Raw genomic sequence first — 12,040 nt, forward strand, 5'->3', positions numbered from 1 at the left:
ATTTAATCATTTAAACTGTGCAACTCAGATGTTTTTAGTATATTCACAAAGGTGTGCAGTCATCACCACAATATAATTTTAGAACATTTTCATCACTCCCAAAAGAAACAGTTACTCCTTGGACGGGTGCGGTGGCTCAAGCCTGTAATCCCAGCACTTTGGGAGGCCGAGGCGGGTGGATCACGAGGTCAAGAGATCGAGACCATCCTGGTCAACATGGTGAAACCCCGTCTCTACTAAAAATACAAAAAATCAGCTGGGCGTGGTGGCGCGTGCCTGTAATCCCAGCTACTCAGGAGGCTGAGACAGGAGAATTGCCTGAACCCAGGAGGCGGAGGTTGAGGTGAGCCGAGATCGCGCCATTGCACTCCAGCCTGGGTAACAAGAGCGAAACTCCATCTCAAAAAACAAAAAAAAAAGAAAAAAAGAAACAGTTACTCCTCATTCATCACTCCCACCCCCAGACAATGATGAAACTCCGTCTCTACAGATTTTTTTCCTGGAAATTTCATATAAGTAGAATCATACAGTATGCAGGGTTTTAAAAGTTTGTCTGTTTTAGAGACTCAAGTTCTTCTATGTTGCCCAGGCTGGACTCAAACTCCTGGACTCAAGGTATGTTTCTGCCTTGGCTTTCCTAGTTGCAGGGATTACAGGTACATGCATCTTGAAAGGGATTACACACCCACCTAGTAGGTGTTTTTTTGTAGCTGGTTTTGTTCACTTAGCATAATGTTTTCAAGATTCAACTATGTAGCTGCATATATTAGCACTTTATTCTTTTTTATATAACCTTCCTCTGTATGGATGTATGAATGCCACTGGATGGCTATACATTATATTGTATGGATAAAACATTCCGTTGTAGGAGTTTACCACATTCATTTATCAATTAATGAACATTTGGGATATTTCCATTTTTGGCTATTATGAATAATGCTGCTGTGAGCATTTGTGTACAAGATTTTGTGTGGATGCATGTTCTTGTTTCTTCTGAGCATAGTTAGGAGTGAAATTGCTTGGTCATGTTCGTGAGGAACTACCAGACTGTTTTTGCAAGTGAGTGAACCATTTCACATTCCTACCACATGCTTTGTCTTTTGAAAATTTTACTATGGGTTAATGAATGAGAGGCAATCACTGCTTCATTTAAACTATGTCAAAAAGTAGTTTAACCCATAATCATAATATAACTCATAGTGCAATTTTTGAGGTTACAGATACATGTATGTATGGTAATATATTTAAAATATACTAAAAGTAGTATGTGCATATATATATTGTTTATATATAATATAAAATTTATAGTAGAAAGCAAAACCCTGGGTGAATACCATGTTGGAAATCCCCACGGGCTGGGAAGGGAAGGGGTGGGTAACAGCCAGGCACTGGGTGGAGCAATCTGAAAAGGCGAGCAGGATGACTCAAGCCGATAATGCAAGCCTCTACATCTGGAGGATGAAGGAGACAACTTGGAGCCAGGAAACCTGTTTTTCTGCTTTCTTTGGGGTTCTCCATGGTATTGAAATAGGAGGACCTAATCCATAAGAGAGATGATTAGAAATAGGGTCAGTTTCCGGGGAAGAGGTCTGCTGAGAGTCAGAACCCAGTGCAAAGGTTGGTGGAGCCGGTTTTGACAGCCTGTCCGCCAGAATTCAAGGTTAGCCTCTAGTCCTTGTATTGGAGGCCTGCAGAACACCTGGCATGACGGATGTGCCCTTCTGGTGAATCAGGCACGATGGGAGCTAGGTGGCTCACACACACCAGGCATGCCAGGACTAGGGACCATTTCCCAACTGCCCAGTGGGAAGGGATCATTTTAATAGAGCAGGACACAGGCTTTCTGTTTCTAGATCTGGACAGCAAAGATATTTCATAATCAACACATCAGGGGCAGGAAGGTTGGAGCAGGCCACAGCCTATAGTACATGATCACAGCAGTGACAAGTTTTAAAGAAATTTCTTACCCTCTAGCTTCTCTCTTTTTTTTTTTTTTTTTTGAGACGTAGTTTTCGCTCTTGTTACCCAGGCTGGAGTGCAATGGTGCGATCTCCACTCACCGCAACCTCCGCCTCCTGGGCTCAGGCAATTCTCCTGCCTCAGCCTCCTAAGTAGCTGGGATTACAGGCACGTGCCACCACGCCCAGCTAGTTTTTTTGTATTTTTAGTAGAGACGGGGTTTCACATGTTGACCAGGATGGTCTCGATCTCTCGACCTCGTGATCCACCCGCCTCGGCCTCCCAAAGTGCTGGGATTACAGGCTTGAGCCACCGCGCCCGGCTTTTTTTTTTTATTTTTTTATTTTTATTTTTTTATTATTATTATTATTATTATTATTTTTTTTTTTTTTTTTGAGACGGAGTTTCGCTCTTGTTACCCAGGCTGGAGTGCAATGGCGTGATCTCGGCTCACTGCAACCTCCGCCTCCTGGGTTCAGGCAATTCTCCTGCCTCAGCCTCCTAAGTAGCTGGGATTACAGGCATGCACCACAATGCCCAGCTATTTTTTTTGTATTTTTAGTAGAGACGGGGTTTCACCATGTTGACCAAGATGGTCTCGATCTCTTGACCTCGTGATCCACCCGCCTCGGCCTCCCAAAGTGCTGGGATTACAGGCTTGAGCCACCGCGCCCGGCCTATTATTATTATTTTTAAAGACAGCGTTTCACTATGTGGTCAGGCTGGTCTTGAACTGCCGACCTCAGGTGATCTGCCTGCCTTGGCCTCCAAAGTGCTTGGATTACAGGCGTAGCCACCATGCCCTGCCTCCCTCTAGTTTCTTTATTCATAACCTGGTGGGCTGGCTTGCTCAAGAATTATTACCCCAAGCTATCTTAAAACTAAAGTCTAAACTGCCATTTATAACTTGGTATAGACTTTCACAACTGTTTCCTAAATAATTAAGATATAATTAGCTGGGTTCGGTGGCTCATGCCTGTAATCCCAGCACTTTGGGAGGCCACGGTGGCTGGGTTACCTGAGGTCAGGAGTTCGAGACCAGTCCGGTCAACATGGCGAAACCCTGTCTTTACTAAAAATTACAGAAATTAGCTGGGCATGGTGGTGGGGATCTGTAATCCTGGCTACTCCGGAGGCTGGGGCAGGAGAATCACTTGAACCAGGAGGCAGAGGTTGCAGTGGGCCGAGATTGTGCCACCACCGCACTCCAGCCTGGGCAACAGAGTGAGACTTTGTCTCAAGTAAAAGAAAAAAAAGAGAGAGAGATGGAGGGAGACAAATTTCTGAAGATGTCATTTGAAGCCTGAATACAGCAATACTTGAAGTGAACCAACTGGGCCCTGGACTTTCCAGAAACTTCAGTGTATAAATTCTCTTTCTCTCTTTATTTTTGTTTATCTTTTTTTGGTTTGTTTATATTTTTGCTTGAGTCAGTTTGCATTGGGATTCTACTACTTGCCTCCAGAAGTCTCCTAAAGAATGCAGTGGCGCCGGGCGCGGTGGTTCAAGCCTGTAATCCCAGCACTTTGGGAGGCCGAGGCAGGTGGATCACGAGGTCAAGAGATCGAGACCATCCTGGTCAACATGGTGAAACCCCGTCTCTACTAAAAATACAAAAAATTAGCTGGGCATGGTGGCGCGTACCTGTAATCCCAGCTACTCAGGAGGCTGAGGCAGGAGAATTGCCTGAACCTAGGAGGTGGAGGTTGCGGCGAGCCAAGATCGCGCCATTGCACTCCAGCCTGGGTAACAAGAGCGAAACTCAGTCTCAAAAAAAAAAAAAAAAAGAATGCAGTGGCACCACATTGCCTGGTGCCACTTGATCTCTGTGCTCCAGCAAACTTGGCTTTCTTTCAGTCGCTTAGAAACACATGGGGCTCCTCTGCCATAACTGCTTTGCATATACTCCTGCCCTGCCTAGAACATTCTTCCTCCCTCTTTGCCCAGTTAACTCTTACTCATCTTCCAGATTGCTGCCTAAGGTCACTCTAATAGCTTGTTACAAGGTGGCCCCTGATGAATTCCATCTTCCAGTGTTAATGCCCTGGTGTGACAGTCCCCTCTTCTGGACTCTGGGTTGGTCCTCAACTGCTTTAACCAGAGGAATTCACCAGATATAATGCTGTGTCAGTTCGAAGCCTAAGCCTAAGCTGGCAGCTTCTGTTTTTGTGCTCTTGGAAGGCTTGAGCCAACATATCAAAAGTCTGCTTATCCTGCTGTAGAGACCAAATGGAAAGATTACATGAGAGAATGCCAGCTGTGGCCTAGCCTAAGTGCCAGCTGGATGTAGCCTTGAGTGACCACTGACAAGACCAGAGAAACTGACCATCTGAGCCCAGCCCGTATTACAAAATTGTAGGCAAATAAAGTGGTTCTTCTCTATATTTCTTCTATCTTTAAGGTTGTTATTTTGAGCTTTATGTTTTAGGGTAGTTTGTTGTGCAGTATTAGATAAGGGAAAGAGTCATTTCAAAAAAACTCCTCTGGCTGGGCCCAGTGGCTCATACCTGTAATCCCAGCACTTTGGGAGGTCAAGGCAGGAGGATCTCTTGAGTCCAGGAGTTCAAGACCAGCCTGGGCAACATGGCAAGACCCTGTCTCTACAAAACATACAAAACTAGTCAGGTATGGTGGCATAAACTGGCAATCCCAGCTACTCGGGAGGCTGAGGTGGGAGGATCGATTGAACCCTGCAGTTGGAGGCTGCAGGGAGCTGAAATCCAGCCTGGGTGGATTTCACTCCAGCCTGGGTGCCAGAGCCAGAGGCTGTCTGGAAAAAAAAAAATGTCTATCAGTGGGATAGACCAAGTCAATACCACTGGTAGAAGTCAATCCCACTGGTAGACATTATCACAGAAAAAAGACATGATCACAGTACTATGCACATTTCCTTCAGAACACTTATTATGGTTCGTAGTTATTATATATTTAACTTAGGAATGACTTTTCAGGGTCCCTTTTCTGTGATAAACTCAATAATTTCAGGAGTATTTACCCAACCTAAAGACATTAGTCTTTAGTGTGGTTGAAAGTTAGGTCTGTCTGCCTAAGGATCCAGTTCTCTGCTTCCATTCTTGCTGAATCTGGGGCTGATCCTATAAATGCAGGTTCAGTAGAAATTGTAGCACAAAAATTTTGCACAGAAAAGGTCCCAAAGGGCTCCCTTCCCCCTCCCAATTTGTGATTCTACTCTTAAGCATCTAGGCACCATTAATAGGAAAACTAGATTTTAAAAGATTCATGGTGCATGGTTTACAGTACTCAGATTTACACAGCAGGTTCTTTCAAATTACACTTAGGGGAATAAATCAGTGACTAACTTTGGCAATCTCACAAAGTACAGAGCCTTCCAATTCTAAAGGTTTTTGCTGGTGAGTCATTAAGTTAAAAAAGGAAATCTATATTGGTGATAAATCTTTGTAGAAGTACTCTATGTTCAGCTAAAATTGATTGTTTCTAGGTGGCTACTTCAACTAACATTATGAAAAAAATAGATTTCTGTTGTAATATAAAATGATACTTTCTGAGAAATTGTTCCTAGCCTTGCTTTTTTTTAAAAAAAGTTGACACAGATTTATTACGGAAGGTACTTCCAGAGGACCAGAACTTTTTTTTTTTTTTTTTTTTTTTTTGAGACGGAGTTTCGCTCTTGTTACCCAGGCTGGAGTGCAATGGCGCGATCTCAGCTCACCACAACCTCCGCCTCCTGGGTTCAGGCAATTCTCCTGCCTCAGCCTCCTGAGTAGCTGGGATTACAGGCATGTGCCACCATGCCCAGCTAATTTTTTTTTTGTATTTTTAGTAGAGACGAGGTTTCACTGTGTTGACCGGGATGGTCTCGATCCCTCGACCTCGTGATCCACCCGCCTCGGCCTCCCAAAGTGCTGGGATTACAGGCTTGAGCCACCGCGCCCGGCCTGAGGACCAGAACTTTTGATAAATTTATTCTGTGGTTATTTTCATTGTTTAACATTATCGATCATACACATTTGCCAGATTAGAAATTTGTGGGCCGGGCGCGGTGGCTCAAGCCTGTAATCCCAGCACTTTGGGAGGCCGAGGCCGGTGGATCACGAGGTCGAGAGATCGAGACCAACCTGGTCAACATGGTGAAACCCCGTCTCTACTAAAAATACAAAAAATTAGCTGGGCATGGTGGTGCGTGCCTATAATCCCAGCTACTCAGGAGGCTGAGGCAGGAGAATTGCCTGAACCCAGGAGGCGGAGGTTGCGGTGAGCCGAGATCGCGCCATTGCACTCCAGCCTGGGTAACAAGAGCGAAACTCTGTCTCAAAAAAAAAAAAAAAAAGAAATTTGTGGTTGCTGTACCTGCAGGGAGTTGGCATGGTAGAGACCTACACGTTCTGTAGCTTACAGCTTACTCTACTGTCCACAGCTGCCACCATGATAAGTGAAGATAAAGGAGGATTCTCAAACCCCATCCTCTCCCTCAGGCTCTCTTCTATCACCCTCCACACCTTCTATCACAAACACCTGTATAAACTTTCTCTTCACTTTTTTTTTTTTTTTTTTTTTTTTTAAGATGGGGGTTTAACCATGATGGCCAGTCTGGTCTCGAACTCCTGACTTCAGGTGATCCACCCACCTCAGCCTCCCAAAGTGCTAGGATTACAGGCGTGAGCCATTGCACCCGGCCTAAACTTTCTCTTCAATAGTCACCTCTTGGCCGGGCGTGGTGGCTCACGTCTGTAATCCTAGCACTTTGGGAGGCTGAGGTGGGTGGATCACCTGAGGCCAGGAGTTCAAAACCAGCCTGGCCATCATGGTGAAACCCCATCTTAAAAAAAAAAAAACAAGGCTGGGCGCGGTGGCTCAAGCCTGTAATCCTAGCACTTTGGGAGGCCGAGGCGGGTGGATCACGAGGTCGAGAGATCGAGACCATCCTGGTCAACATGGTGAAACCCCGTCTCTACTAAAAATACAAAAAATTAGCTGGGCATGGTGGCACGTGCTTGTAATCCCAGCTACTCAGGAGGCTGAGGCAGGAGAATTGCCTGAACCCAGGAGGCGGAGGTTGCGGTGAGCCGAGATCGCGCCATTGCACTCCAGCCTGGGTAACAAGAGCGAAACTCCCGTTTCAAAAAAAAAAAAAAAAAAAAAAAAAAAAAACAAAAAAACAGGCCAGGCACGGTGGCTCACGCCTGTAATCCCAGCACTTTGGGAGGCCGAGGCGGGTGGATCACTAGGTCAAGAGATCGAGACCATCCAAACCAGGAGGCGGAGGTTGTGGTGAGCTGAGATCGCGCCATTGCACGCCAGCCTGGGTAACAAGCGAAACTCTGTCTCAAAAAAAAAAAAAAAAAAAGAAAAAAAGAAAAAAAAAAGTCACCTCTCCTTTTCAATCTATGCTGCTTTAGTTCTGACTCTTGTCAATTTGACCTTCAGACTTTTGCTGTGTCCTCATGGGTGGTATTCTTGCCTTTAGTCTTGACCTCACTCCATCTGCTTCCAAATCCAGCTTCTACCACATGACTGCAGTGATTGGCTGCTTCCTTTCTTAAACCCTTTAATGATATATCTTTTCTCCAAGAGAGATCTTAACTTATGGTCAAGAGATGTTTAGCAAACATAGGGACAAAGGAACTCTCTAAAGTGGTGTAGATGAATTACATGAATATATCTGTTTCTCAGGAGAGGGTCTGTAGCTTTCATTATACTCTCAAAAAGGTCTGTGTCTCAAAAAGAGGGAGACACAGGCCTACAGGAGAAAAAACCAGTTCCTCGGCTTGTAACATGATTATCAAAAGAGTAGGGGGTGAAAAGATGCCGCAAACACCACAGGCAAAAGGTACCAGTTTCTTCACTCTGCAGAACAAAACACAGAACTTGGCAGCATTCAGAACGGCCTCTCCCAACTGCTCTGAGAAGTGCGTAGCTGTCCGTCTCCATGACAGCCTGCTGGTGCAAACTACGAATCAGTTTTCTCAGGGGAAGAGACATTTACCTTCATGCCTCTTTCAGCTTGGTATTGGAGACAGTGTGAATCAGTCCAAGCACATTTCTAAGTGACTGCAGTGGACTGAGGCAGAATCTGAAAATAGTTTCAAGGGACCTCGGAATCTGACTTTTCCACACAGGGTAGGCTTCAAGCTTATTTGAATCTCCATCTCTCACACAACGTCTTCATGACCTAGCTACTGCCTAGCTTTCCAGCCCCATCCTGGCTGTATGTCCCATGCTTCAGACATACAAAATATTCAAAACTCCCTGAGCCAGACATGCACTTTCATGACTCTTTGCCTTTGATATAACAATAACATAAATGATAATCATAATAATAATTTAAAATTCCAACAAAATCTCTGTGAAGTAGGTAATATCCCCAGATTGCAAATGAGGAAACCAAGGATAATGGCAGTTAATGTGCCCAGACCTAACAAAGGAAGTAAATGTGACCTAGAATTACCCCTTTCTTTTTCCTCTGGCGAATGATACTTGTTATGGCCTTAACTCACATCGCTTGCTCATGAGGTCCATTCCAACTTCTTTAGACAGAGTTAGGGGTACATTCCTTGGTTTCCAAAACATCTGCAAATGATTTTTTATTATAGTCGTAAAATATATTGATTTCAGAAAATTGGGAGACTCAGAAAAACAGTCCTCAGGAGTATATCTATCCAAATGCAACTATTGTTAGTATGTTTGTAACTATTCTCAGACTTTTTAATATTGCTATTGCCATTATGTGTATATTATCTTGTATTCTATTTTTTAGGGACCAGTAGTATAGGCATAAACATTTCCCCATCTTATTACACAGTTTTACAATACCTTTATTTGATCTGTGAGGATACTTTTGGGTGCAGTAACAATCGTTGATTCACATTGTCTTAAACAATAAGGAATGTATGGTAATCGCTGCTGCAAAAAGTCTCAAAAGTAGGTCAGGGTCCAGGTGGAATTTGGCTATAATTTGGGTTCTAGCCCATTTTACTGTGGCTCTCTCACATCTCCCTCCCACTTTCCACCGTCTGTCATTGTCCTTAGCGATCCCTCAGATCACAAGCTAGGGCAGTCTGCTTCCTTGTTCATGTTCTGCACAAGACGGGGAGAATGCCTCACTAATGATGAAATAAAGTTTCATTTTAAGTCTGTTGGGGTCATTTTTAGGTCATGTGACCTTTGGTTTGTGTGGAATCAGCTTTTGGAATTGAGAATGAGATCAGCCTCTCTTGAGTCACCTGATTGCATGGACGAGGCATGCAAACTGGGATTCTGTAAGGATGGACCATGGTGGGATTGACTACTACTATTTTATTTTTACATTTATTGATTTTAGTAGGGGCAAAAAAGCACTTCATTGTTATTTTAACTACTATGTCTACAGTATCCCTTTTATATTCTATTGTGGCACTTCTGTATCATATGGTGATTTACTAACCTGTGGGCCTCCTATACATTATGAGCTTTTTTTTTTTTTTTTGACAGAGTTTCGCTCTTGTTACCCAGGCTGGAGTGCAATGGCACGATCTCGGCTCCCACCGCAACGTCTGCCTCCCCTCCTGAGTAGCTGGGATTACAGGCATGCGCCACCATGCCCAGCTAATTTTTTGTATTTTTAGTAGAGACGGGGTTTCACCACGTTGACCAGGATGGTCTCGATCTCTTGACCTCGTGATCCACCCGCCTCGGCCTCCCAAAGTGCTGGGATTACAGGCGTGAGCCACCGCGCCCAGCATGAGCTTCTTAAGGGTAGGAGAATTTTTGGCTGGATACAGTGGCTCACTCCTGAAATCCCAGCACTTTGGGAGGCCAAGGCTGGAGGATTGCTTGAGCCCAGGAGTTCTAGACTAGCCTGGGCAACATGGCAAAACCTCGTCTCTACAAAGAATATAAAAATTAGCCAGGTAGCTGGGTGCAGTGGCTCAAGCCTGTAATCCCAGCCCTTTGGGAGGCCGAGGCGGGTGGATCACGAGGTCAAGAGATCGAGACCATCCTGGTCAACATGGTGAAACCCCGTCTCTACTAAAAATACAAAACATTAGCTGGGCATGGTGGTGCATGCCTGTAATCCCAGCTACTCAGGAGGCTGAGGCAGGAGAATTGCCTGAACCCAGGAGGCGGAGGTTGCGGTGAGCCGAGATTGAGCTATTGCACTCCAGCCTGGGTAACAAGAGTGAAACTCCGTCTCAAAAAAAAAAAAAAAGAAAAAAGAAAAAAGAATGAATGTTCCAATGAGCTGAGTAGAGGAGGCTACTTTTACAGATGGAAAAGAACTGAGGTAAGCAGAAACAGACAAAAAGCATGTTGGTTGTTTCAAAGTTACTTTTTTTTTTTTGAGACGGAGTTTTGCTCTTGTTACCCACGCTGGAGTACAATGGCACGATCTTGGCTCACCGCAACCTCCGTCTCCTGGGTTCAGGCAATTCTCCTGCCTCAGCCTCCTGAGTAGCTGGGATTACAGGCACGCGCCACCATGCCCAGCTAATGTTTTGTATTTTTAGTAGAGACGGGGTTTCACCATGTTGACCAGGATGGTCTCGATCTCTTGACCTCATGATCCACCTGCCTCGGCCTCCCAAAGTGCTGGGATTACAGGCTTGAGCCACCGCGCCCAGCTTCAAAGTTACTTTTCTTGTAAAAGTTAAAGCAGAGGAGACTTCCTTATCATGCAACTTAAAACTGGCTTGTTAGAAGGAGGGGCAGCTCACATGTGTAATCACATGTGATTCACTCAAGTGTGGATCACTTGAGTCTAGGAGCTGGCAACCAGGCTGGGCAATATAGTAAGACCCCATGTCCAACACAATTTAAAGAATCAGCCAGGCATGGGGGTGTGCACCTATAGTTCCAGCTACTCAGCAGGCTGAAGCAGGAGGATTGCTTGAACCCAGGAAGCTGAAGATTCAGTGAGCTGAAAATGTACTGCTGCACCCCAGCCTGCGTGACAAAGCAAGACCCTGTCTCAAAACAACAACAATAACAACAGCAAAACCCCCCAAAACTGGCTTGTTTGGGATTTGGCTATGATCACTCTCCTTATTTCTCAGAAGGTCTGATAAATAGCTTAGTTTTGGCTTGGTAGACAAGAGAGGAACTTCAGCATGAGTGACTCCATTTTGGTTTAGTCTTGTCAACCAAGATGAGGTGAAAGATCAGAATGCAAAACAGTGAAGCCAGGCATTTGTTGGGGTCTTTGGAATTGCACATTGGGAGACACAGATTCAGCTCCAAGCCAAACTGTTCTGAAGACAGGGTAGGGAGTAATGGTTTTTTTTTTTTTTTTTTTTGAGACGGAGTTTCGCTCTTGTTACCCAGGCTGGAGTGCAATGGCGCGATCTCGGCTCACCGCAACCTCCGCCTCCTGGGTTCAGGCAATTCTCCTGCCTCAGCCTCCTGAGTAGCTGAGATTACAGGCATGTGCCACCATGCCCAGCTAATTTTTTGTATTTTTAGTAGAGACGGGGTTTCACCATGTTGACCAGGATGGTCTTGATCTCTCGACCTCGTGATCCACCCGCCTCGGCCTCCCAAAGTGCTGGGATTACAGGCTTGAGCCACCGCGCCCGGCGGGAGTAATGGTTTTTAAACCAAGCTGAGAGTGATTATCCAAGTTATTTTGAAAGAATTCTCATTGGCAGAGGTGGCTGGCTTAGTATGTGTGTCCATAGTTCATTTGTTGTTGCTGTTCAGGAGTCCCGCTGGTGAAGTTAAGCTGTTTTCCAGGATATTTACATTTCTGATTGTTGGGACAACTAAGTTCCTCTTCAAAAACTCAATTCTCTGACCCATGACTCAGTTTTCCAACCATTGCCTAAGCTGTGAACAACCCGTCCCCTCCCCTACTTCTCCAAAGCACAGGGGTGCCTAGTGTTAGTCAATTGGGATCAGCTTAGACTATGCGATCCAACTCCAGCTGATAGGGGAAGGACACAGAGACAGGAACTGCCTTAGGCTTAAAAACACCTTCTCTCCTTTGTTGGCTGTGCTCTTGTGACTATTACCAGTGCAAGCAGCACCCTTCTGCAGAAGTAAAGGTGCCTTGCAGAGAAATTTTCTAAGTGCAGGTTTCTTTTGGCTACGCCAAGCATGTGTTCCAACATGATCATTACAATTTGGG

Source organism: Saimiri boliviensis, chromosome 4 (assembly GCF_048565385.1).
Source record: "Saimiri boliviensis isolate mSaiBol1 chromosome 4, mSaiBol1.pri, whole genome shotgun sequence".
NCBI classification, from domain to species: Eukaryota; Metazoa; Chordata; class Mammalia; order Primates; family Cebidae; genus Saimiri; species Saimiri boliviensis.